Below are 27,420 nucleotides of genomic sequence, written 5' to 3'. Positions count from 1 at the left end.
GTACATGATGAGCTGAACCCTATTATTTGGAGTTGCTATAATTAGGTATTCAGCATATTGAGCATATTACTGCAAAGGGAAGAATACCCTGGCATTCCCACATCACAAGTACATGAGGATAATTGCAGAATAGCAAAATATCTCTAGATGAGTGTTGCTTCAACCACCTTATCGCTAATTAAAACAGGGCTGGTCCTAATTAGTACATACTTAGGGTATAAAGACTTCTAAGAAAACTGCAAAGTTCAACAAAGATTTGTGCTGGTGATTCAGTAGATGGGATTCTTTCCTCTGGGCAGTGTACCAAAGTCCCAGCACAATGTTAAAAGACACTGGACAGCTTGGGATTTCAAGCTGGCATTTAAAACCAAAGTCCTTGCCACTTCTTGTGATTAAAAATGTAGTGGTACATTACAAGAGTTCCAGGTAGATTATGTACATAATCAAATTCTACTAGCTTAATTTCCTTCCACACTTTATAGGTAAAGTAAAAGACGTGGCTATTATTTATTTTGCAGACTTATTTTTCAAATAAATTGTGTAGAGGAATTTCTCTAATTAAATAAATAATTTACTTATTCTACAGTGCTACCTAACGTTTCATTGTGTTACTGAAATACGGTTTCTAATCCCTAATACTTTAATTGTATATTATAAGGATATTTTATCTATAAGGGTATATATATTGTGTATATATAAAGGTACTTTAATTGTATATTATAAGGGTGTACATACCCTAAAAATTAACAGGTACATGTAATTATCAAACACTGTATAATAGGAATCAGACTTTCTTAGTGATAGATGTGTATCTAAATTTAATATCCATTATATGTATTGGGGTCAACTGTAACTGACAAACAACAATATTATAAACACCAATAATAATAATATGAAAATGCTTAAAAGTTCAATGTTTTAGTTTCTCATATGATCAAATAATCATATATTTGGAAAATAGCTGAATAGAAAACAACTTGGTGCCAGACATTCTCTAATATCTTTCTTGATGAAGAATAATTTTCATTGTAAATTCGTATTTGTAACAGAAACTTCCATGGCTAACTTTTTTAGTTGACCTCTGTAACTAAATAATTTACAAGCATTTCTTTTTTTTTTTTTTTTTTTCTCCACACAATTATCCTTTATTCCAGCCATTTTTATATAATTTAGTTGTTGTTATCATTTGTATTGTGCCCAACTATTTCATTTAGGGATTAGAGGATTCAAATATCCCATAAAATAGAGTCTCTGCCCCATTCAGTTTACCTGTCTAATTCACCAATTTCCATGCTAGTCTGCAGGCTCTAATATAGGTTTTGCCTACAGATGTACCCTCACACAGAGGCAAACCCTTTTGGATGGAGGGGAGTATGGAGAGGTGCCAGTGAGCACTAGAGTGTTGGGGGTTCTGAGAATGGGGAGCTGGGTGTTGCAGGAGTCTTATCTACACTGGGGACTCAAAAATAGCACCCTGCTGCTGATACTGCTTCTGCTGTGACTGGTGCAGGACCAGCACAGTCATAGGTCTGGGTCTACCCACCCCACTGTTGCTACTACAACAGCAACGCAGTGCTCCAGGGTAGTTGGGGGAGGGGGGCATTACTCTGTCACCTCTACTAAGTTGGCACCCATGGCTGGTGCCCCAATCCCCCACCCCAAGTTATTCTGTTGCCCATACATATGGTTACACAACTGTAGGTTGTATCAGAGAGAATCATATATGTCTCCAATACAACTTTACAGAACAACAAGAGCTGTTGCTGTAAGCCAGTGGTCACCAACCAGTGGATCTCAATCCATCGGTAGATCTCGGAGCCTCTTGGAGTTGATCCAAGGCAGAGTGGGGGATGGGCCTGAGTGCCTGCTTGCACGCATGTGCATGCCCGCAGTGAGGGACAATGCTGCAGAGGCAGGAGCAGGGGTAAGTTGAGTGGGGGCCCGGCCAGGTGGGACTTACCTGGTAGGGAGGCTTTGTCTGACCAACCTAATTTCTAATTTCAATCTTGTCTGACCAACCTAATTTCCTTCTATGACCAGGCAACGCATCACCTGAACAAAGGAGAAGAGGTTGATGTCATATATTTAGATTTCAAAAAAGCCTTTGACTTGGTCTTCCACGATGTCCTCATGGTAAAATTGTGGAACTGTGGCCGTGACAACCTTACGGTCTGATGGCTGGGGAACTGGCTTTGTGGTCAGACCCAGAGACTGACTGTCGATGGAACCAAGTCAACATGATATGTGGTGTCCAGTGGCATGCCCCGGGGCTCAGTACTCAGACCTACAGTACTCTTTAACATATTCATAAATTATTTGCATTCAGGTGTCAGAAGCAGACTGGGTAAGTTCACGGACAACAAATTGTGGGGAAGTGCCGTCACTCTAGAGGACAGGCTGGCAATTCTAGCCAATCTGGACAGGTTCACAAGGTGAATGGATCAAAACTTGATGACATTCAACACAGAGAAATGAAAGGTGCTTCACCTCAGGAGGAAAAATTCACATCATACTTATAGGCTTGGCAGTGCTACGCTCACTCACACCATGACCAAAGGAGACTTAAGGGTCATGACTGACCACAAGATGAATATGAGCCATGAATGCGATGCTGCAGCCAGCAAAGCAAATAAAACTCAGGCTTGCATCTACTGGTGCATCTCAAGCAAGACCCAAGAAGTCATCCTCCCACTTTATTCGGCCTTGGTGGGGCCACAGCTGGAGTACTGCATCCAATTCTGGGCTCCACACTTTAGAAAGGATGTGAAGAACCTTGAGAGAGTCTAGAGGAGAGCCATGTGAATAATTAAAGGTCAAGAGAACAGGCCCTATGAGGAGAGGCATGGGACTCTTCAGCTTGGAGAAGTGAAGTCTCAGGGATGACTTGGTGGCAGCCTATAAGTATATAAGGAGTGTGCTATAGGAACTGGGAGAATATCTGTTCAACAGGACACCCCAAGAGAAGATGAGGTCTGATGGTCACAAACTGCTGGAAGACTGTTTTAGACTGGACATAAGGAAAAACTTCTTTATCATCCGAGTCTTCAGAGTCTGGAATAGACTCCCCCAGAAGTGGTACAAGCACCCACTCTGGATGCCTTTAAGAAACACTTGGAGGCTTATTGAGCTGGGGTGATCTGACCCTAGCTGACTTCCTGGCCCTTGGGCAGGGGACTGGACCCAATCATCTCACAAGGTCCCTTCCAACCCTAATGTCTATGAAATCTTAAAAGAGCTGCCACACACCCCACTTTGGCCATGAATTTGGTATGTCCCTACCTATAAAAGTACTTATAAGGCTATTTTAAGTCACCTGTTGGTCTTCTCCTTGATTAATTAAATAGAACCTTTTACAATATAATGTGCCTTCTCATAGCTCATCTCTGAAATCTTTCCACTTTTTCTATATTTATCTTGATCTACAGACATCAGAGCTCAACACAGTATTCCAGTAGCAATCAAATAGTGCTAAATATAGAGGGGGACAAAAACACTTTGCTCCTGTTCATATTTCAAACTTTATTAGTAAATGTACAAAAAATAGTTAATTATTTACATGGCTTTTTTGTAGAGTTACTCTGTGTACCACTCCATGCATCAAACTAGCCATTTTGGCCTCTGAATTGCACTGTGATGCATGGTTATTCATCATAACACCCAAGTATTTTCCACACTGCTGCTTCCCCTCTTGCAATTTGAGGCCTAGCTCCTTTATTTCTGGATGTTAGGCTTTACATTTAGCTATACTCAAACTTATTTTGTTTTCCTGCACCCAGCTAGGTAACTGTGGGCGCACCTACATGTTCATTAATATGTAATGGTTACTGTTAATTTAATTTAGTACTTGTATCATCAAGTATTAAATAAATGTGCAGTAACCAGAGCACCAGTGATGCTACTAGCCTAATAATCCAGCTCAGTAGCAGATTAAATTCTCCATGCTGAGACGCAGTACTGTGCAGTATTATTAGGCTACTATGAAGTTAACATCTCATGTAGATGCAGCGCAAAAAGCCCAGACATGAACCCTTTTCATTTACTACATTTAATCTGTGTATGCTTGTATGTGTTTTGAGAGGAAGAGCTATTGAAAACTAAAAACTGCAGGGGAAATCCTAGCTTCATAGAAGTCAAAACACCTATTCAATTCAATGGGGCCAAGATTTAAATTTTGGTGACCCAAAGTTTCTGCTTCCATCCTGGGTTTGCAAGGTGAAAAGTGCTACTGGTTGAAATTCTTCATAAGCTCTAACTAAAAAAAAAAAAAAAAAAAGTTGTCATCTTAAATCAAGTTAGCCAGCTCAAGTTAACTTTTAAGAAAAGTCCTAGTGGAAACAAAGCAAAATTGAGCTAAGGATGTCACATTGTAGCTACTGCAGAGTATTAGAATAAGGGTACTGTAAAGTTTAAAGCACTCTTAAACTTTTCTACTGTCTTCTGCTGGAGCTGTATGCAAGGACAACAGACACACGAGTTTGAAATTCCAGGTTATGTGGTCTTGGTGAACAGTCTTTGATTAGTTTTTTTTCTGACTCAAGAGGGGAGCAAAGTAGGTTGAGGTAGCAGAGAGATCTGTCCAAAGCTTTGAAAAGAAATGAGCAGCAATTGTTCTTGGAAAGAGGGCAGAGGTGTCCTCTTTGAGCTTTCTCAGAGAGGGGGTTATCTGTTTGTCATTTGTCGCCATCCCAACTGAAAAAATAGAAATTGTGTACCTTTTGAAAATAAATAAATCACACTAAAAGCACTTAATTCTGCCTCATGAATTTCTTCTCCAAATAAGAAGTTGATCTTTAAGGCCTCAAGGTCTGCTACCTCATGGCAAAGCAGCAATAGCATGTTGAAAGCGAGGAACTGAGGAGATCACAAAATAGTCTATTGCTATTTTTCATTATTTCTGAGTTATTAGATTTAGGCATGGTGACTCCTCACTTTCATGTTTATTTTTATACAGTAACTACATAGCCTGTGCCTGAACTGTTAAGAATGAATTGAACAGTGTTTTGGTTTCTGTTGCTACAAACATTCAAGTAATGTTTCAGGACATTGAGAGTACATACATACATACATTTGGAGAGGTTACAGGAAGGTTAATAATGGCCACCCAATCTAATTTAGTTCACCCTGGTGTGGATCCTACATTTAGATCCCTAGTTAGGTCCATCTCAATGTGGACTGTACAGAACATAGGCGATACATGGGTGGGGCACAGGCAGGGCACATGTCCCCCCTGAGATTGGCCCTCGGCAGCCAGGGAGTGGGGGCACTGAGAGAAGCGCCAGCAGCACTTTCCAGTTTTGCCACCGGCACTTCCGGGGTTGGCAATCGGCTGCTGGAGGAACCCCCCACCCCCCCCACCCCGGTTGGCAATTGGCCACTGGTGCCCCCCAAAGACTTCAGAGGCACCAGTTGCTCATGGTACAGAAGTTCAGCAAGATTAAATCAGCCTAAAAATGGCCAACCTGATCTAAGGTAACTGTACCTTGAACGTAATTTTAACTGTGATCAGGTCTGGCGAGACAAATCTAACTGAACTTCTGTACAGTCCCCAGTGCAGCTTCAGGGCGAGGAAAATCTAGCTGCTGGCACCAGCCCCAGGACTGTGATTTTCCTAGGCCCCCTACCCGCCCCCTTCCAGCACTGGGCTATTTTTAGCCCCCGGGGCCTTGCAACAATCCCAGATGGACAACCTCCACCCTCCCAAGCTTGCCAAACACCTCAGTTCATGAGCTGCTCCCAGTGCCAGTTTTACTGGCGTTTGCTGGTTCCAGGAGCTGAGGAAGTAAATGTGGGTGCAGGGAGGGGCAGGTGGAATTGAGGGGAGGTTGGTTCATTGAGGAGGGTTGTTTGTCCAGGGATGGGGAAGTCAGAAGGCTACAAACAAGCCCTCCCCATCCTCCCCAAGCCCTCCTGTGGATCCCACTCCTCCCCCAATTCCTCAAGATCCCTCCCCCCGCCACTATCCCTCCCATCCCAACATACCTTAGATTGAGTTAAAAATGGCCACACAATCGAACCTACCCAGATGTCCATACATACCCTAAAGGTATCACTGTTGTACCAATTCAACATCATCATGAATTTCTGCTTGGTATTTTGTTATATAAAAACTTACTTGGATTCATGAACCTCCTTCTAACTGCATAATCTTCATGAAGCTTATCCTCCATCCTTTCTCTTCTGCCCTTTTCCATATTTATTCAAAGAGATTCTCTTTCCCAAAATGCTCTGACAATTCCTCCTGAGATCAGTTCTTTTCACATTCATTTCTCTTGATTCCTACCACAGCAAAATAAATAACTTTTGAAATAACAAACCAAAATTAATTGCAAGCAAAGCAGCAAAAAACAATTTAAGGTATGTTACTCATTGGTTGTCTCTGTTCAAAGATCAGAAAACTGTTCTTTTGACTCTAGTTCATTTTCTTTCTTTTTTAACCTCTCCTGATGATGTGTGAACACAAGTAATCATGTGGACAATGTGTATGTAAAAATATGTCAAAGGAAGTGGAATTTATCTTTTGACCTTTAACTTTCTCTGTATACACATGTATGCTTTGTGCTTCATAATGGAGAAGCAAACTCAGTCTATACTGCTGAAAAAGTCTCTTTCGATCAATTTTGTTTACATATTGTTCATATATGTATTATTTAATACACATCTGTTTGCTCCTATTTTGCTGGTACTACTTTTGGACAGCTACATGTTTCTTGTGGTAAATTGTGATACCTTGCAATAATAAATGTTTTTGCTGGATTTACTAGGACTCAGAACTGAAGAGGGACTTCAGTGCCTGAAGTGAGATTTAGGCTGGATTTAGACACCAAAGTGAAAAATCAAAATGTTCAAAAATTCTGCTTAGGTACCTGAACTCCATAGTGCCTAGGTCTTAAAGTTCCTCAGGTGCCTAATGTCCTGCATCTATGCATGCCCACAAATGCCTCCGTCTTAACAGGTCTGAGCAACTTGGCAACTACCTCATACTTAAAGCACTGTTAGAATCTTGCCTGGGGGGGGCTTGATCTGATAGATATCCTGATGTGTGCCTGATGGATGGGGCTCAACATAACGATACATTGCACTAACCACTTTCTTTCTAAAATATAGAATCATAGAAAAGTAGGGTTAGAAGGGACCTCATGAGTTCATCTAGTCCAACCCCCTGCTCACAGCAGAACTATCCCCAAATACATCCCAGGCAAGGCTTTGTCTATCTAGGTCTTAAAAATCTTGAAGGGTGGAGATTCCACAACCTCTCTGGTTAACCTGTTCCAGTGCTTTACTATCCTTCTAGTGAGAGATTTTTTTTTTCCTAATGTATAACCTAAATTTCCTTTGCTGTAACTTGAAAACTTGGCTCCTTGTCCTGTCATCTGTCACCACTGAAAACAGTTTAGCTCAGGGGTGGACAAAATATAGCCTGTGGGCTACATCTGGCTTACCAAAGGATTTTATCTGGCCTGTGGTGGATCCCTTGGCCCCAGGTGCAGGGACCACCCATGCAGCCAGTCTCACCACCCCTGGGCATGCAAAAGGGCTGGGGTGGTGTTGTGACTAGACTCCACTTCCTGGCAGCCCTGGCAGTGGCTCCTTCCAGCTGTTGCTACTAGTGTCACTGCTGCCACCAGACCAGGCCCTGATACTTGGCACCCTGGCCCATCTTCCCCAGCACCTACCACCAGGCGCACTGGACAGAGTAGAAAGTTGGATTCTCCATGGAGACCAGCGAGGACCCACACAGGCAAGGTGTGCTCAGCCAGGTGGTTGGGATGGGGCCATAAAAGGGCAGGGAGCAGCATCCAGAAGTGGAATGGGTAGGCAGGGCTGGGATCAGAGGGTGATGAAAGCATGAGGCCAGGGCCTAAGGCAGAGCTATGACCTGCTGCCCACACATCTGTGATAGCCACCAGTTCCATGGTTAGGGGCATGTGGGGAGCAGATTGCAGCTCTTCTTTGGGCCCCAGTCCTGCACTGTCACCACCACATGATTCTAGTGCTGACCCAGGCCCCACCTGCCCATCATTCTCCCAGACAATGCCCCTAGCCCACAGTCCCATCCTATTCATCGAGCCCAGTGCACCCTGCCTGCAGGTGTCCCGGGCTGATCTGGGACTGGGATCACTGGGCAGTGACAACACAAGACCAGGGCCCAAGGCAAATCCACAATCCACTCCCAGATCTAGTAATCTACCACTTAGGGAGTTTTGGTGAGTTGTTGCCAGCAAATGGAAGGGTGAGGGAGTACTGACCCAGCCCACAACAGTTCACCAAAACTCTCTAAATGGCCTATCAGCCCAAATAATTGCCCAACCATGGTCTAGGTCCATCCTCTTTGTAACCACCCTTTAGGTAGTTGATGGCTGTTATTAAACACCTCCTCCCCACCCCCAGTCTTTTTCTCTAAATTAAATAAGCCCTAGTGCCTCAGCCTCTCCTCAAGTCATGCTCCCCAGCCCTCTAACTAGAGGTGCACTGATACATTGGTCCAATATTGGATTGGTACCAATATAAAGAAAACTGGCTGTATCAGATATTGACCCGATGGGGCTGATAATTTGGCTGATAAATGCCTGTGCTGCATGGAGCACAGCTGGCAGCATGGAGATCTGCCTCTAGCTGGTAAGTCCAAAGTGATGGAAAGGGATGGGGGGAGGGAATTGGCATGGTGGGGCAGATAAATGCTCCCATGGTGAGGGAGGGGATGGGGCAGAGGCAGGGGCAGGAGCAGGGGCAGACGCTGCCCAGGTGGAGTGGGGTGAGCTGGAGCCACAGCTCACGGGGGGGGGGGGGGAGGCAGCTTCCACCACTGCTTGCAACCTAAGATGGCACGGGGGGCAGGGCATGTACCTCCCAGATCTGCATGTGGGGGAGGGGGGGAGGGCGGGCTTCAGCCAGGGCTGCATGGGACTCTTCTCAGTGGAGGCTGGGCTCAGAGCAGGGGCCAGCAGCTCTGGGAGGATGCTGCATCCACCCCAAATTTTGCAGCCATTCCACTCCCAGCACCATTCCCACTAGCCACCCGGCACAGCCCCAGCTCTTCCTGCCACATGGGTGGAGGCAGGGCATTGATCCAGGGCTGTGCCAGGCAGTTCATGGTGGTGGCACTGGGAGCAGAGTGGTGGTGAAATTTGGGGTAGATGCAGCATCCTCCCAGCACCACCGGCACCCACTCTGAGCCCAGCCCCTTCCAAGAAGAGCCCAACACAGCCCCAGCTACAGCCTGCCCCAACCCTGCCCCCCATGCCCTCCCAGAGTGCAAGCAGTGGTTGGAGCTGCCTCTCCCCCCCCCCCCACAAGCTATGGCTCTGCCTCCCACCCGCCTGGGCAGCACCTATCCCTTCCCCCAACTTCACTGTGGGGGGCACTGATCTGCCTCCTCCATGCCCCCTCCCTCCCCCCTCTCCTTCCACCACACTGGACTTACCTGCTGGAGGCAGCTGTATCAGAAATCAAGTTGGTATCGGCCAATATGCCTCTTTAAATATCGACTATCAGTATCGGCCCTAAAAATCTCTACCGATGCACCCCTATCTCGAACCATTTTTTTTTTTTCCCTCCTCTAGACTCTCTCCAATGCAGGGAAATGAAAATGATTAGAGGGCTGGGGAACATGCCAGAAGACAGTATTGACTTACTAGATAAGTGTGCAATATTAGTATCTCATTGTAAGAGCTCTCATCTAGCACACGGGAAATATAGGTTGAACTTCTGCCACTCCAGGATTAAAACCCACATCCCCCAACCCTCTGGAGAATGAAACACTGGCATCAAATAGGAAAATAATGTGAGTTTCCTAGAAATGTCCATTCACTCCTTGTTTATTTTAATTTCATAGCAATAACATTTTTCACTTTAGAGTCACATCTTTTGAGTTACTATATGCAAATTAAGAGGATAGAGAAATCAATCTACATTCCTCCTCATGATTTTCATGAATTGTGGTTATTCCCATATTCTTAGATTTCATGTTTTGGCTGTGTGTGTGTGTGTGTGTGTGTGTGTGTGCCTGAGCGCATTAGCACTGACATGTTTTATTATGATATTTGTAGTCTGCACCTGCTTAAAGGAAATAAAAATTCAAAATATGATTGCCAAAAGGAAGCATCATTATTATATAATTTCCTGTCGCATCATCTGTGAAAACAGGAGATATCACTTGACATAACTGATTAATTTGTTTTTCCTAAAAATTCTTAAAACATGACTTCATTAATGTAATCATTCCAAGACCTCTTGGATTACTAATCATTCTTCATAAGGGCTGAATCCTGATCTCTGATTTACATGGATATTAACTTCATTAAAGTTATTCCAGATTTATTCCAGTGTATCACAGAAGAGATTTGGCAAAGTACTTTTTTTAAGTAAAGTATGTTCATTGGAATTATCTAATATTTGCAGACTTTTCTTACTTTTTTCCTTATCCTCAGCTAGTGTTTTAGAGTAACAACATTGAAGTCAATGGAACTGCAGAGCAGCTTAGGATGTGGTCCTTAGCAAATTTAGTTCATCACATACCATAATCAGAGGTTGCTGTCATATGACTCATTCTGATGTAATATACATGCAAGGAGTAACATAATATTCTGCCACAGTTCCCATTCTAAGTGTAGCCCATTAAGTAGTTGGAACAATGCCATGTCCTGAACATAGGAAAAGGAATACTTAAACTGACCAGCACTATCTACAAATAATTAACTTCAGTGGATGATTAGCTATGATCACTCCTTAAATAGCCAAACACTAAATACAAGTCAATTAAGTGGTTATAAAATATGGTTATTGGAGACAATTAATGTATTTTAGAATGATATTTCAAAGCAGACATAGTTATGCATCTCATACATTTATAAACTGAGCTTTTAATGTACACCAAAGTGTGAACATGCATAGTATTAAAATGTTACTGACAGCAGCAACATCTGGATGATTGCATCCTTGAAAACAAGCTTTATGAAATAGTACTAATTCCCTAATCATTAAATGTAGTTTCATTTCCACCTTTCAGTGAGTGAAAGTGAAATGAGATGGTATTTATTGAGAAAAAATATATAAATTCAAGTAATTTGCATCTCAAACAAACCATATTTTACAATAAATGTGATTTAGCCTCAGTGTTTAAACTTTTGTTTTTAAAGCAGGAAAAACACTGAATATCCCCCAAATGGCTGTTGTGTTGGACAGGATTGTAATGAGAAATTAGACTTTAATAGTTGAACCCACTAAGCCCACTATAGCCTCAAAACCTCTTGTTCTCCTATTAAAAGCTGAAGATTGTCAGCTATTAAACACTGTTAGTAACTGTAGCTAATGCAAAAGTATTTTTATTAGTTACACTCAAGTCCTGTCAAATCTTTAATTTGTGTTGCTGGGTTTTCCCCTTTGATCTTCTGTTCAAGTTCTGGTAGGGGGGAAAAGGGGAGGAGGGGAAGCATCAAATGTGGGGGAAAGAAGTGAAGGTAAAATAAAGAAAGAAAATATAAAGTGTAATAAAAAAAGGAGAAGGCAAAGAAAAAGAGAAAAATATAAGGGTTCAAAGAAAGCATAGATGGAACAGGAAGGCAAAAAGTATTGACAAGAAGCACCTAGACAATGAAAAAAGAAAACAAAGAGAAGCAAGAGGGGAAAGTGCATTCATGAGGGAGGAGGGAACACAGGCAATGAGAAAGGAACAGCAAAAAAAACAAAACAGGGAAGGTGAATAAATCAGTACCACAAGAAAATGCGAAGAGTGAGACTCGCTAAGAAATGGGGACAACAGTGGTGTTTTCCCCTTTCTGTCATTTACTTCATCCATGAATTTCTGAGCAGTGACTTTGTTTTCCAAAATTATTCTGATAAAATTTCATTGGGAACAAATAGATATTGCTATTTTAAAATTACTCTTCCTGGTCAGCACTGGGATTTTCAGGTCGTTGCTAGAAAACAAAGCTCAATGTGAGCTTAGTGAACAAACTCTGACACTGAATATAACCATATGGATTTTCCAGTTTGCTGTTCCTCCCTACTTAGCAATCCCTAAGGAACTCAATCGCCTGTTTTAAAATTTCATTTCAATGTTATGAGGTCCATCAAAAGATTCACTGAGAGTAGCTCTAAAGGGCTCGGTAAAGTTTTCTTTTTTTTTAAAGTTTTGGTGTAAACTATATGGGGATGATCACCAAATCTAGTTTGGGAAGTCTATTCTGAGATCCCACCACATGTATGGAAATTCACTCTCCCAGGAGAAACTCTCCCAGGAATTCACACAAGTTGACATTCACAGGTGTTAGGGGCTCAAAGGGAACTCTCGAAATCATCAAGTCCAGCCCCCCTGTGCTTGGGCAGGAAAGACTGCTGGGGTGAGATGACCCCAGCAAAGTGAGCATCCAAACTTTTTTTTCAAATATCCAGAGTAGATGATTGTACCACTTCTAGGGGGAGTTTGTTCCAGACCCTGGACAATTGAGTTGTAAAAAAGTTTTTCCTTATGTCTAATAAAAAGGGGTCTTCCAGCAATTTATGAGCGTTAGTCCTAGTCTTCTCCTGAGGAGCTGTGGTCAACAGATGTTCTCCCAGTCCCTGATATGCACCCTTTATATACTGATAGGATGCCACTAAGTCCCCTCTAAGTCTTCTCTTCTCCAGGCTGAACAGAATGTTATAGAATGATGTAACCCTGGTTGTCCCCAGGTTATTTTTGTCCATGGAGCAGCCATTTTTACCCTGGGAGAAAGAGCCTTAACATCTCTACATCTCATGGGGCATTTATACGCATGCTTCTGGAGTAGGTGGGGGGGGTGCTTTAATTACAGCAGCTCCGAGAGACACTCTAATTAAAGCTCCCTGAAGCGTTACAAGTGTCAGGGCCCCTCACTGAAAAAAAGGCAGTGGGGGTGCTTTAACTAAAGCTCATCAAATAAGCTTTAGTTAGAATGCCCCCGTCACCATTTTTCAGTGCCGGGACACTGATACATGTGACGTTGGACTCTGGTAATTACCATGGACATTGGTAATTACCATGCTCCAGCAGACTTGATTAATTGAGTCTGCTCTAACGCACTGAAATTACAGCATGTTGGAGCAGCCTTGCTGAATGTGTATAGGCGCCAGTGGTTTCTACTAGGAAAGCAGTGACTCTCCCAGAAGAAAGTGAGTATCTATACAAGGCCCTAGCCTGTTAAACTGAGCTAATTCCTGATTTTTAATTTGATTCTAGAGAATAAAGTTGATAGGGCCGCTGATTCTTGGTGAAGTTAAAACAAGTTGAGCCACTGTTGGTATGTCCCTCAGCAATAGTTTTACCGGCTTCCTCAGACTCTGATGTCCATTAGCCAGTTTCTGCTGGCCAGATACTTGACACGTCAATTTAAACTCAAGGTTCAGTTCAGCCCATAAAACATTTGTCCTTCCTCTACTTCAAATACACCCAATCACTTGTCCAATAAACCTAACCATCTGCCCTGTTCTTCCCAGCCAGCCTTTCCACCAAGCACAACTAATCCATTCCATTACTTTTCCTTCCTCTCCAGTTCCCTCAGATACCCTTTCCTGCTTTTACACTTTTCCACCACCCTGAAGACCTCACCACTGCCACATCAAACACCACCCCAGAAACTTGATTCTTGATTCAGACTCAGAAAAATTATTCTTTGGTCTAACACATACATTTGTTTACTGTTTTCCCCCAATGTATTGACCCATTGAGCCCCTGCTTATCCATAGGAGCCAGTAGATTTCTTTTTTAACTATCCAGTTCCCACAACACATCCTGCCTCTCCAAATTCTTTCACCTCGTCTTTTCCCCTTCCAAATCCAGGAACTCTTTTGACCTCATTGTATGCCTCTATAACCTCCCCTACTAGGCAGGGACACTCTTCTACATGCCAAGTGAGAGCTAATGGAGAAGAGTTTTATCACATCCTTGACATATAAGGTATGTCTATATCAGTGGTTCTTAACCTTTTTAGCCTCAGGGCACCCCTCAGAAAATGCCAGCTCTTTTTACTTTTTTTTTTTGACAATGAAAAAGTAATAGAGCAATTCTTCTGTTGCAAAGAACTTGGAGGGTATGGACACATGAACACCTGGAGTTTTTTCAAAAGGGAAACATTTCAAAAGGGCAGTAGAATCCACTCCAACTTTATCACTCTTTCATCCAGGATTAAAGTTGGAGCAGGTTTGCTGTACCTGAATCATTGTTAGCTCATTCACAAAATAATTTGAACATACCAGTTAGTGCCATTTTGAAATATTCCTCTTAGAAAGAGCTCCAAACATTTGCAAGGACCTACATACATGCTGGACGCCTCCTCCAACACATGCTAATTAGCGCATGTCAGAGCAGACTCAATTAACTGAGTCTGCTGGAGTCTCAGCATATGTATATTCAGTGTTGCCTTGCTTCAAAATGGTAGTTGGGATGTTTTAACTAAAGCTCACCAAATAGCTTTAGTTAAAGCGCCCTTGCCACCTTTTTAAGTGCGGGATGTTGTATATACAAGATTCTGCAGGTGCTTTAATTAGAGTGGCTCCCGAGCACCATTCTAATTAAAGCGCCCCTCCCCGCCACCCTGGAGCACGTGTAAAGATGCACTGTGTGTCCACACCCAGAAAGCCTACAACAGGTCAGAATGTTTTTACCACTATGGATTCCTATTTGAAATCTCTGAGTTTATCTTGTGAATCATGTGTAGGTGTTTGCACACCCATCAGTGCTAATATTCTGCAGCACCTCATGGCACCCTAAAAAAGATCTCATTGTACCCCAAGGTACATCCTGATTGAAAATCACTGATCTACACTGATGGGCATCCAAGTATTCTGTGGCACATCCTAAAAGTCTCTATCATGTGACTTGCCCTTCCCCATATACTATTAATTACAAACCAAATTGATCCACATTGTGCTTTTTAGAGCTCATATGCAGAGCTTTTACATGTCCCAGGTTCTTTTGTGCCATGCAGAGCTTGTCCATGTGGTCTTGTCTTTTCTAATTCCTCCAAAGTCAGAATTGACTGCAACCTGCCAGTGTTGAAGGGCAGACAGGTAGAAGTTATTGGTCCTCACAATGACAAGCAGAAGTCACTGCAGCCCCCCAGGCACTATGCTTCTAATTTTCTATTCTTTTTTACCTGTTTCCAAAGTTCTTTTTTCTCAGCTTTTTTAAACTCATCCCATTAACAATTGCTTCCTCATATTTTCTGTGTGGGTTGCTCGGATGTCACCGTTCCAATCTAGAGTTAGATTTGGTGACATCAGTATGTCACTTGCCTCACCTGTGTGTACAGTATATGAAAATATTTAGCTAGAACTCTTCATCCTTATTGACAAATTCTTGTGTAACACAAAACTGCTGAAAATAACTGAATCATTTTGGCCCTGCTGAAGAACTATGGCAAACATTACCTCCCTGGCCTCTGGAAAAATGACTCATCTTCCTTTCCAAATTCAATTCTTTTATTGTATTTTTCTTTCTCTTTCTGACCCTTTAAGATAGCTTGAATTCTCTCTCAATGGTCCTATGCATGTGGTTGCTTCCCTTTCTGTTTTATAGAATCTGGACCTCTTTTCTGCAGCTGCTCTGTTTTTGGCCTACTGCCCAATTTCTCTGTGGATCCTCCTTTTTAATGAAGTTTATTTTTCTTTGCCATACCTGCTAAATCTTTACCCTTTCCAGTGCTGTCAACCTCCATCTTCCCAAAATCCCTTTAGGTTTTCTGAAGTAATCAAGACTAGTGAGCTTCTAAAGTATGATGCATTTGGGGTCTTTTTACTTGCCTCCTTGTGTCATATTGCCAAGATTTCCTATGAAGTCATGATACCTAGAAACTTTTTAATTTTTTAAACAGGAGCTGATATTTCCCAACAATAATCAAATTCCAAAAGCAGGGGAAGCCTTAATAAAAGCACCAACTATCACAAGACTAAATAAAATCAAGTTGAGCTTCCTGCCTTCAAGCTTGTGCTTTTCCTGGCCTAGTTATTTTTCTCAGAATTTGAGTTGCTCTTTCTCCTCTATTTCTGAGGTCACCTTTGGTGATTGGAGTTATGATTGGAGTTATGGAAAGCCTCCAGCCTCCACATGTTTGGAGTTATGGAAAGAGTGGTGGAGAAAAGGATAGGAAAACAAACTTCCTTTTTTTTCCCAAAGAGTTTTACTCCCTTCCCTCCTCCCCATTCCTTTTTTCCCTCCCCTTTTGGGGTTTCTTTTCCTCTCAAGCAGTAGGTCTAATGCAATTCTGACACTGTTCAGATGCAAACAGGGCTTAGAAAGATACTTGCCTTTTTATTATTAGGAATAACTCAAAAGTAACTAAATCTGCTTTCTATCCTGATGTAGCAAGAACTAAGCCACATTTTTGTTGGGAAAAAAAAGAGAGTTTTTTGTTTGTTTTTTTTACAACTGTAAATTGAATAAGTGTTTAGTGATCATTATTTTTTAACATAGTAGCATGTGATGTCAGCACTATGCTGTTGCCTGCCCATGAGTCACTTCACCTAGCCACCTTGTGGTTAAACTACTATGCCATGTCTCCATTAGGATTTTACTAGAGGGGTAGATAGCATGCAATGCCTATCCTGCAGTAAAAGCATATGTTTGGGGGCAGCAAAGACAAAGCTGTGAAATATTAACACTTAGTGTGCTTACAGGACAGTGAAGTGCTTGTTTAAAAGAGCCTTCCTTTCTTTGGACAGTTCTACAGCTTTTCAGACAGCGATGACTCTTTCTTCCCCTCCACCCTGACTTCTGCGGAGGGCTGACCTTTCCCCTGAATAGTTCTGCTACCCCTGAGCCAGAATCCACAATTTTCCTCGGCTTGAATTGCTCAGAAGGCCTAAGATATTCAGCTTGACCAGGCCATAAAACTCTCTTTGTATCGCACAATAATCAGCCAAACATTTTTTTCCTTGGGTGATTGACCTTTTATGTGTTTCTTCTAAAATGACTCCAATGAGCCATGAAAAGGCAAAAGAAGAAACCAGGGAGTTTTTATTTACTTAACTTGCAGCCGATAGTAGACAAACAACTGAACTATTTGAGGAGAGAGAGACTAAAGTTGACAAACTGGCTTTACAAAATCCCTTGCATAACTACAGAACTCTAAGTTATGTGCTCTTGGTGTCATTCAAAACCTATGCTGCATCAGATCTGCTCATCTAGTATCTACCTGGCTGTTTTAATACTGTATTTACTTGATTAGAAGATGAGGCTTCCCCTCCTGCCCCCTGCATTTAACGTGGAGAAAAGAACCCATCACCCTACAATCAAGCACAAAGCAGTGGGGGCTGAGGCCACAGCTGCTGCCTGCCCCCTCCCCCCTGCCTCTGCACACCCAGCCACTACTCCCCTGCAACCCCCTGTCTCCCCCTTCCCACCATGCATCTTCTCCCTCTCTCTCCCCTTCTCTCACACTCCTCCTTACCTTTGCTCCACAACACCAGGAAGCTCAGTTCTTGCTTCAGCCCAAAGCATGAAGCATGACTCCAGCCCAGCCCCATAGCAGTGGTGTGGAGCTGGCACTGCTCTTCTAGCCTGGCCTCATGGCAGTAGCAGCAGGAAGCTAGTGCTGGTCCTGTGGGGCTGGACAGGGACAGCAGTGCCAGCTCTGTCCTGCTGCTATGGGGCTGGGCTGGAGCCATGCTTCATGCCCTGAGCTGCAGCAGGGATGGAGCCTGCTGGTGCAAAGCAAAGGTAAGGGAGGAGGGGCTGAGGGGCAGATGGGGGTGAAAGACTTCAGGGGTAGGGATGGGAGGAAGTGGGGTGGAGACCTGGGGCTGTGGGTGGAGGAAACAGCACAAAAATGGGGGGCGGGGGAGGAAGGGAAAGGGGGAATCAGGGCAGCCACAAGGGCAAGTAAGATGGGCAGGGGGGTGGGGAGGACAGGCAGCTTTGAGCAAGCTTTCCAGCCTCTTACAGCCTGCCCCAACACCTCTACATTGCCTGCCCTCTACCTACTGCCCCCCACTACTGCCTCCCCCATGGCCTGCCCCATTACTGCCCCCTTCATCACCTCTCCCCCGTCCCCCCCCCCCCACCATCTGCAGTAGTGGGGGAGGACAAATTGAAACTGGTCCTCCAAGAAAGATTCTATACATGGAAAATTATAATAAATGCATACATTTTCTGTGTGTGGAATCTAATTATTGGGAAGTTGTCTTACCTTCAGGGTTACTTTATATTTGAGAAAATATGGTACATTAAAATTTACACTGTTATCAATTCCTCTTGGCCTCTTTTAGATGTTAACACCTGAAGAACTGATTCTGGTCCCATTGAAATAAATGGTAAAAGCCCCACTACTTTCAGGTCTGCAGGTCCAAGCATTAAATAGCTATCTGAGCAAAACCTTAGATTCAAGGGCCTTCATTAGGTGGGAAAAGAGGTGTTCTGAATAAATCCCCATCGTTCCATAGCCCTATCACAGTACAGCGCTGGAGCCGAGGAAATTAAGAGGAAGGAGAGTTTTGTGAAAAGATAGAGGAAAACCCAAGCCCTACTTCTCACCATTTCACCTACACAGCTCAGGGTTCAGATGTTGTCATTCTGAGCTTAAGGGTTTCCCCACTGACAGAAAACTGTAGCAATATGTTTTATTATTTAAACCAGAGTATTGTGAAAATTGCAGCTGAGTAGCTAGTCTTAACATTGGAGGTGTATAAAACCTTACCCTTCAATCAAAGACAGATTCAAAAACTGAAAGATGATTTGTAAGTGTACGTCTTTTCTATAATACTTAGTGAATCATTCTAGAAATAAGCCTTCAATTTGATGAAATATAAGCAGCTTTTTTTCCCTGTTTATTCTAATAGTGTAGCTTTATTTTTATTTTTTATTTTGTATCCCAACTTGATCTTTGAATGTGTTTTCTTTTCTTTTTTTCTCATAATAGAGATATTTTTTACCCCAACATCTGTTGTCTAGCCAGGGTGTGATACCTTCTCTTTTTTTTTTTGCCCTCTGCACAAGCAGTCCTGTAAAAATGTGGCAGATTGCAGAGTTCAAGTGTTCCGAAATGTGAAGCAAAACAGCTGCCCCTAATAATTTGCACAAGTGAGGGTTTTGGAGCTTCAGTTTCAGCTCTCATCTGCCTGGAATTCTGTATTTCCTGTGTCCAGATCAAGTGGCAGACAGTGTCACAGAGGTCTTTGATATATGGATGCCACATTTAGAGTTAGTACAGGAGACCTTTCATTAACAGTCCCTGCACATTTTTTAATTTGATATGATTTCCAGATACTTCTTCCACATTCAGTTTAGTCCCACCAAAGAGATGCCTACAAGTTTTAGAAGTTTTTATCAAGCCAAAGGTAGTTCAGACTACTGAATGAAATGCTTTTTATGCATTTCTCACCAGTAATAAAAAAAAAAAGCCACTTAAAATGTCAAGTATACATTCATACTTGCAACCAACAGAAATTCAGTGTCCTCATTTTTCTTAATGCATCTTGACTGTCACCTAATTAGAACAGTCTTCTCTCAAGAACATGCTGTACTCTTCACTTAAACAGGGTTGTTGTACTGAACTGTCACTGAAGAGTCAGTCCTTTCATGAACACAGCCATGTATGGACCCAACTCTTCAGAGCAAGGCTGCCAAGTAGCAGATTGGTGGTAGCAGTAGCTAGGTTCCAAACTTCAGTAAGTGATCATATACTGCGGCAAAGGGGATAGCACATACACCAAAATAGATCATTAAGATCAAGTCACCCATTTCAAAAGAGTCCTACTGATTAAAAATGTTCCCTAAAAGGTCATCACTGGTGATGCAGAGTTAACACAGTGTTTGTTTTTGATGCTTTATATCATGAAGAAAAGTTCTTCAGGAACTCTCTTCTGATCCAGGAACAAAGGGAAATGGAGAGAGAGAGAGAGAGAGAGAGAGAAAAAACTAATGAAACGCAACTAACGTATATCAAAAGCTAAATTTCCTCTGGTATTGCATCATGTTTTTAATTCCTTACTGTCCAAGCTAAGTAATATTTGAAAAGTAAAAACATAGAACAAAATGATGCATATTAAATTAATTTAAAAAACTATTCTAGTATTAATCATCTAAGTTGCCATTTGTAATACATAAGACAGTTTTTAAATGAGGCCTCTTTAAATGATGAAATTTAACAGTAATAAATTATTAGCAAGTTATAATTAAATATGTTATTTTTCAGTGCATATTGCAAAGTTGTATTTTGTTATTAGGGTTAAACATGAGTGCAGGATTAATTTAATTTAACTTTTGCTATAGCAATTTATCAAACAGAACTTTCTGATCAATGATGCTTTGGAATGTAAAATATGTAGGTAGCAATGGATTTTCACTGCTTTCACAACTAGCTCTGTTTACCAAGCATAAAGGCAAATGCCAGTTAAACTACTTTCAGTCATATCCTTCTGCTGTTTAAGTGCAGGAACAATTATCTCCATCAATATTTAATGGCCTAATCCTAAACAGACAGTGTCACAAGTACAGGCAATAGTCCTGTTAACGTACTGTTAATTTTCAAGCATAGAGACTGAAATGGACTATAGAGATACTGGAAATGAGTAGAAGTACATTTCCCTAAGGTAAAATACACTTAGCAGTCTCTGAATAATGCAATTGGATCTCTTTCATAGTTCTGTTTAATGGGTGAAATCTGTACGTTCTTGTCGGTAATGCATCTCTTCCAACTTCTCCTTGTTTTTTCATTGTAGCAAAACTCATGGCCAACTGACTCGAGCTAGGTGTATTTTTTTTTCTTCATCTCCCCATTAATTTTTTGCTGAGTTAGTACCCTTAATAGTTATGCTTGTCTCCCTAGAGCCCTTATCCCAGTTCATGGAATCTGGGAATTTGGCCTATTATTGTTCCTTTTCTGCATAGCAAAAATTAATGTCAGTATGTCATCTAACAGACATTACAATTAATATTGAAGAAGTAAATGTTTTTGCCAATGTATGAACCAGCTGGATCTTAATAAATATAAAACAACTTTTGAATAGTTTCAACCTTTAAAATTTGCACAGTTATTGCACTTGATGATGTCTGATCCCTGAAATGAGAGTAAATATCTGCTGTCTATAGATAAGTAGAGAGATGATATATTTCAATATAGGTGGAAGAAGGCAATGTAGAGATTCAGAGAGAAGCAATACTGGAAACAAAAGCTCCTTCTTTATTCACAGGCTAAATACAGTGAGGAACAGCTGTTCTGCAGGCTAAAGCCCATATTATCCTAGTCATGACCTCAATTCTGACCTTAGAAGTTTTCATGCTCCACTTAAGAGTAGACAGTACATTTATTTCTAACCTGGCCTGCTCATGAAGATTTTCTGGACACAAATTATCCCTAGTCTTATACAAATAAGCCAAACTTGTTACTTCTTGTGATTCTGCAACATCAACCTTACTATCTGTGAAGGAGCAAAGCCACCAACGCCATTACACCGGAGTTTTGTGAGATGACTTTCACTGCAGGTCATGAAGTTAAAAAATCCAATGTTTGTCCACTCCTATAACATATTCCTAGAGAATAAAACAAGGCAACTACCCATTTTCACGTTAAAATCTAAAGTTGCACTACAAATCTGATTATTTAAAGCCTCATCTTATAAGTGCCATTGGTAGATATGCTTTACTTTGTCAAAGTTTTAAGATTGTTCTGCATTCTTTCTCAGTCTCAAAGTAATTCTGTAGGTATTGGAATGCTAATTAAATGTACTATATATTATTCATGAAAAAGATTGAAATTACTGCATATTCTTGAGCATATTAAGTTAATAAAGACTGATAAGTTAAATACCAGGTATTGTGATGAGGTTAAGTGCCTCCCTCTCTGCACTGTAAAGGTTTATGTTTTGTGCATGGCCAGGAGCAGATCTGTAGGCACATAGGCTACTTGACTTATAGAAACTTAGGTATCTCCATGTTTAGGAAGCAGGTTTGGGAATCTGTATTTTTGGACTTCCATGCTTAAAGTAACCAAAAGTTCACCCTAACTTACCTGGCTAATCAGCTAGGGTGGTTAAAGCACACCAGTTTGGGTTTTTGGTGAATGTGTGTTGTATCCCAAGAGAACAATATGGTTAGCATCACATCTAGCTGTCTTTGACTCCATATAAACCATTGGCTCATTTATAAGTGGGTTGACTGAAGGCAATCTCTGCTAGAGCTCAAACTTAGGTCTCTGGAGTTGCAGCAAGATGCTTTAAATACTCTGCTGCCATACCTCCTTTGGGACTCAAATCTTATCTGTATACCTTTGTTGGATATAGGCCTTGGCATGTATAAAGATTTTAGACTAATCTAGCTTCCTTGAAACATTTAATTTAGCCCAACTTCTCATTTCTGGATCATTCTAGAGCTGAATTTGTTATTTGTACAAACTCTGCCAAACTGCAGACAATAATTTATAAGACAATACTCTACGGCAGCATTTCTCAACCCATGGGTCACAACCCAAAAGTGGGTTGCAAGAATATATTAAAGGGTAATGAACAAACTTTAAAAATAGATTCACCTTTAAAGGTAAAAAAATGTGGGGAAATGTGGCTTTTCCCTTGCAGGCTATCAGAGTTGCAGCCTGTAAGGGGCTGCTTGGGGCCCCCAATGCCCCACACACACCTGCCCCTGCCCCTGCCTCACACACCCACTCTCTATCCCACACACTCAGGGGCTGGTGGCAGGAGGCAGTGGATCAGGACTGAAGGGCACTGGGTCAGGACTGGCCATCAAAGTTTACAAATGGGTTGACAACCACTGCTCTAAAGAATATAGATATGTACATGAATGAAGGCAATTTTTTACTTGAAAGTAGGAATATGGACTCAGCCTCAACTATACCAAAATTTGCTCTGAGCCCTTAGGGGAGTGAAGAAATAGATGTTATTGTACTACAATATGCACATCCTGAGTCTGGGCAAGAAGGTATGTTTAATTTCCAAGGAAATGAAAAACCACCTAAAGGCCTTTATCAGCAGGGATTGCCAGATCTGTAAACCACAAACTGACCCACTCATGCCTACTATATTAGTTGCCTACTATTGTATAGTTGCAAAAAGCAACATATAGAAACAGTTAATAACAACAGAAAAATACTTTTGCCAAAATAGCTTATTATGTTGTGAAACTGAATATAAACTATACAGGCAAAATAATTCTTTATTGGTATAAACTGTGTCCTTACTGGGATGTTGACAGACTTCAGCTACATCAGCAAAGTCTTTCAAGTGTAAACAGGGCCTAATTAGTCTCCAGGAGTAAAAGGCTGAATCTCTAATCTATTGTTCCACCATCCAATCCTTGGTCTTAGAATGGGTTCTCTTTTAGAAAAGTTGTATGGTTTCTTTTCTTATAATTCCTACTATGCAGGTCATATAACCCTCAATAATTCATAAGCTGCAGTGATCCAGAACTGACAGACTGGCATCAAACTCTTTTTTTTTTCCCCTTCACCAGTCAAACATTGCCTTTAGGCACAGAATCCCTTTAGAATGCTGCTAATTTTTAATCACATATATCTTTTCAAGGTTAAGTTTGCCTTTTAAGGATCTAGAATTCTCAGTCCTCACAATCCTTAATAGTATTGATCTAGAGTCCATTTAGATAATAGAGCTGAAAAAATATTTTATGGGATGACAGATTAATATTTTGTTTTCATTTTTGCATGTGTCTGTACTTCCCAACTACAGACATACAAAAAGAAGTATCAAAATATTGAAAAAGAACTTTTAGAAATATTTCCAACCTGGCCAGACTAAAGTTTAAAAATACAATAAGAGAGCTTGTTCCCAAGAGACGTCTCCTAGCTCAGCTTTGTAGGTCACTGGATGCTTGGGTAACTTTCAAATAAGCTATAAGCATAAGGATATTTAGTTGAACTGAACTAAGCCTCCACATTTTTTTTCAAGATTTGCCTGTTGCTATTTAGAGGAAAGTGAACAGGTTTGAGTTCTGATGGTTCTTTTTCTATGGCTTTGGATCCCATACAGAGCCAACAGAGGTTTTTCTTGTAGTTGAGCATGAAGGCACAAAGAGAATCGCTCATTGCAGATGGGAAATTGTATGTACAGAAGTTGCTTTTTTTGCCAAAGCGCTTTATTGCCATGACTTAACAGAAGTGCACAGCTTTACAACACTTTAAAGATGGGTATAGCACTCTACTCCTTGTTAAATGAGGTATTAAATTTGAAACACTGTATTTTAAAGCACTGTAGCAACCTACAGCACTTTAAATAACTTCCTTAGGCTGGTCAAATTTCTGACCATTGGAGAAGCCTCAGGAGACTGCAGAACACCCCCTGCCTCCTATTCTGGAATGTGCAGGGAGGCTCAGAGCCTCCCCTCACCATGTGCTCCTGTCATGTTTAAAAGTGCTGTAACTTTATAGTGCTATAAAAGTAGTCTACATTACAGTGCTGTAAAACATGCATGGAGCACTCCTGTATACACCTTTGAGGATTTGGCAGGGATGATGATCCAGTTAGGTATCTCTCCCTCGCAAACTGGTCTAAAAAAAACAATGTGAGTGACTCTATATTGTCAAAGCACTAAATCTCTTATTTATTACTTGTAACTTGTTTTCAATATCTATTTGTTTGCAATTCTGTAACACTTCAGAAGAAGCCTAGTCAATGATCAATCACTAGTAAGTAGTAGAGAGCAAAAGGAAAAAATACTGATTGACTCGTGTTACGGCTTTTAAAAATGCCACTTGATCAATAGCAATCAGTGCGGCAAACTTCTCTTTTTCAGCCAGAGGACTCTGCTTAAGTGTGCTCCACAGAAACTATCACCAGGATATTGATACCACTCTGTATCTTTGGCAGTAAAAGTTTGTCTTATCCACATTGCCTAATTTGAACGTAATTAGATTACGTATAGAAGGCAGGGCAGGGGTAGCACCTTAAACACTGATTCAGAGATTACACAAGGCAGGAGAAAACAAAGCAGGAGATGTCAGTCTTAATTTTGGATTTCTTATTCTATCATACAGCCCACAGGAGTTGTATACTGACCCAATGGTTATTTCTAACATCAGTATCTTTCACATATATATCAGGAGTAGGCAATATGTGCTTTCAAGAATTATTTAAATGTAGAAGGAAGAAGATGATATGTGTTCATACAATTCATAACAAGAGAAAAAGATTCTGTCATGCATGGTTGTAAATGCACATTATTGACTTGGGATGTGTCTTTTGGAGCTGTTCCAGTCTCTCAGATAAATACACATTTTGGCAGTTTTAAAAATATGCATTATGCCCATGACAAACCAGTCTATCAGTTTAAGTAAGATGTATAAATTCTTTTAAAGGCAAATTGTTATTTAACTATCAAGGCTGTTCTGGGCTATAGTTGGTTATAAATATATTTATTAATGATGTCTTATTTATCTGACAGAGTTTAACAGTTCTTGTTCAGCCATTCTTGTATCTCATGTAAATATAATTTAGGGCACAGAGTCTTCTTATTAAAATTGTATTCTTAAAATCCTCATGAAAATAAGTTTGCTGCACATTCACAGAAGCCATTATTCAGAGGAGAATACCTTACCAGTTTTACTTTTTCCCCTCACATTATATCAAGTGCAATTTTAACATATTAATGACTAATATCTGATTAAACTACATTTATTAAATCAAAGGCAAGTAAACTTTATAAGAATATACAGAAAAAGCATTGTGGACCACTGAAGAGTAAGGAAGGTAGAACAAGGGCATTAGTGTACTACCCTTTCACACCCCTGACCTGGATTCATTTTCTTCCTTTTGTCACAAGTTTGGTGGTCTGAAACTATTCTAGATCAGAAATTTCATAGTACTACTGGGAATTTCTACACGTGAGAGGCCCGGAACTTAAACAAGCCAACAATGTAGGAGATAGATCATGAAAGCTCATTGTGTAGGGAAACAAACCTGCCCACATTACACTCAAATTAGACAAAATGTCCCTGCTTCCAACAGTGATTACAAACGGGGGAAGTATCTCATACTTTTCAGTGCTGGCTTGTCATTAGCTCCCAGTCTGAGTTGATAATTTTCTTTCAATTACCAGGTTAAAAAAAACTAAAAGCATGTGACAGCTAAGAAGGAAATCCCAAATTCTAGTATTTGTGAATTGCTTAAAAATCCTTTTTCTTTGTATCTGAAGAGCTGGAGTGAATGATTTAAGAGCTTTGTTTTTGTATGAGTTCAGCCATCCCCCAAAATAATTCATTACTGTTGGTTATACTGCCTTTGCTATTAATCAGGTTTGTAAAGTGCTTCATTTGGTGCATTCGTATTGTTTAAATAAATCTGGAAACACTAACCTTGTCACGTTCAGGGGTCGAGTGTGGGAATGAATCTTTAGAGCACAGAGGGTAAAATACTTCAAGGCATATCCACAAGAGATTTCAGCTGGACAATCAGAATTTATTTTCCAAGCGGATGGTGTACCCAGTGTAAGTGAGCACTGTGGCATGTTTTAAGGTCTCCTTAACCTGTCTGTGCAAATTGCATAAATCACAGCAATAAAGTCTTCCTATTCAACATGCTGGAGCTGAAGAGCACTGACCAGCTTTTGACCTCCTATTCTGGGCCCCAAATGACCCTAACTTAGAAGTTCAAACGGTCAATAGCAGGTCACTGAGGGCATTTGCAGTGTCATTTTAATTCCAATTTGATTGCAAGGTTAAATCTATGCAGCACAGGTACTCTTTCTTGCCTTCTTTAAGTCCTCCTGACCACCACAGAACATGTGGATCTTATGAAGGAACCAACAGCTGGATGCAAATATATCCAGCTGCAGTATATATATGCAGCATATGCAAATAATGGATGCAGTATATATATATATATATATGGTTAAACTACATTTATTATAAATAAGAAAGCAACTTGAAAACAAAAATATATAAAATATCAAACAAGTTGTTTCTTGTGGGCCAGCTCTACTTTGTCATATACCAAGTTAGTCGTTTATCAGTATAATGGATCTACAGACAGTCTTAAACAATTGTCAAACATTCTTTTAAAACCCATTAGTTTTTCAACTAATATATATCTGTTTTGTGCATTTGTTGAACCCTTCACTTGTCACTGAAAAAGGCCTGTTAAACTAAGCAGAGGCCTGATCAGTTTTCAGTGAGCTCTGAGCCTCAAAGTTCACCTGGGTCACCCACAAGATTTATGAGGCCTAGTGCCAGCATCTGATTGGAACTGTTAGTCCAACAGAAAGCTGAAACTTCTTCCTCCTGCACACAAAGTCCAGTAACTTTGCTTGCACATTCCCAGTGGCTGTCAAGGAGGCAGCAAAATTGATGACTGGTACAGATACCAAAGTGGACATCAATAAAAGGAGATGGATGTGAACCAACAGAGTGACATGCCTTACTGCTGGGGTGGCTGGGGAGAGGGGGAAACAGGTTAAAAAAACACAGGAAAGTTATTTATGTAAGCTTCAAGGACAAGGATCTTGTCACT

The 27,420-nt window shown here is 41.0% G+C and overlaps 1 long non-coding RNA gene across 2 annotated transcripts in view; it reads right to left on the bottom strand.

Moving 5' to 3' along the window:
* The window catches only part of LOC109282217 (uncharacterized), an 84,667-nt gene extending 58,289 nt beyond the window's left edge, over positions 1-26,378 (bottom strand). Inside the window, exons 1-2 of one of the 2 annotated variants that reach the window (XR_002089140.2) lie at positions 26,268-26,378; positions 6,113-6,276 (exon numbers count right to left, since the gene is read on the bottom strand). This is a non-coding gene — a long non-coding RNA (uncharacterized LOC109282217). Of the gene's footprint in view, positions 1-6,112; positions 6,277-17,402; positions 17,518-26,267 lie in introns of those variants that run through there. The other variant, XR_002089142.2, reaches the window with a different exon arrangement.
* Positions 26,379-27,420: the final 1,042 nt, after the last annotated feature.

This window comes from Alligator mississippiensis, chromosome 3, assembly GCF_030867095.1.
Source record: "Alligator mississippiensis isolate rAllMis1 chromosome 3, rAllMis1, whole genome shotgun sequence".
Classification (NCBI taxonomy): domain Eukaryota; kingdom Metazoa; phylum Chordata; order Crocodylia; family Alligatoridae; genus Alligator; species Alligator mississippiensis.
This window is presented reverse-complemented; position numbering and strand designations above follow the sequence as displayed.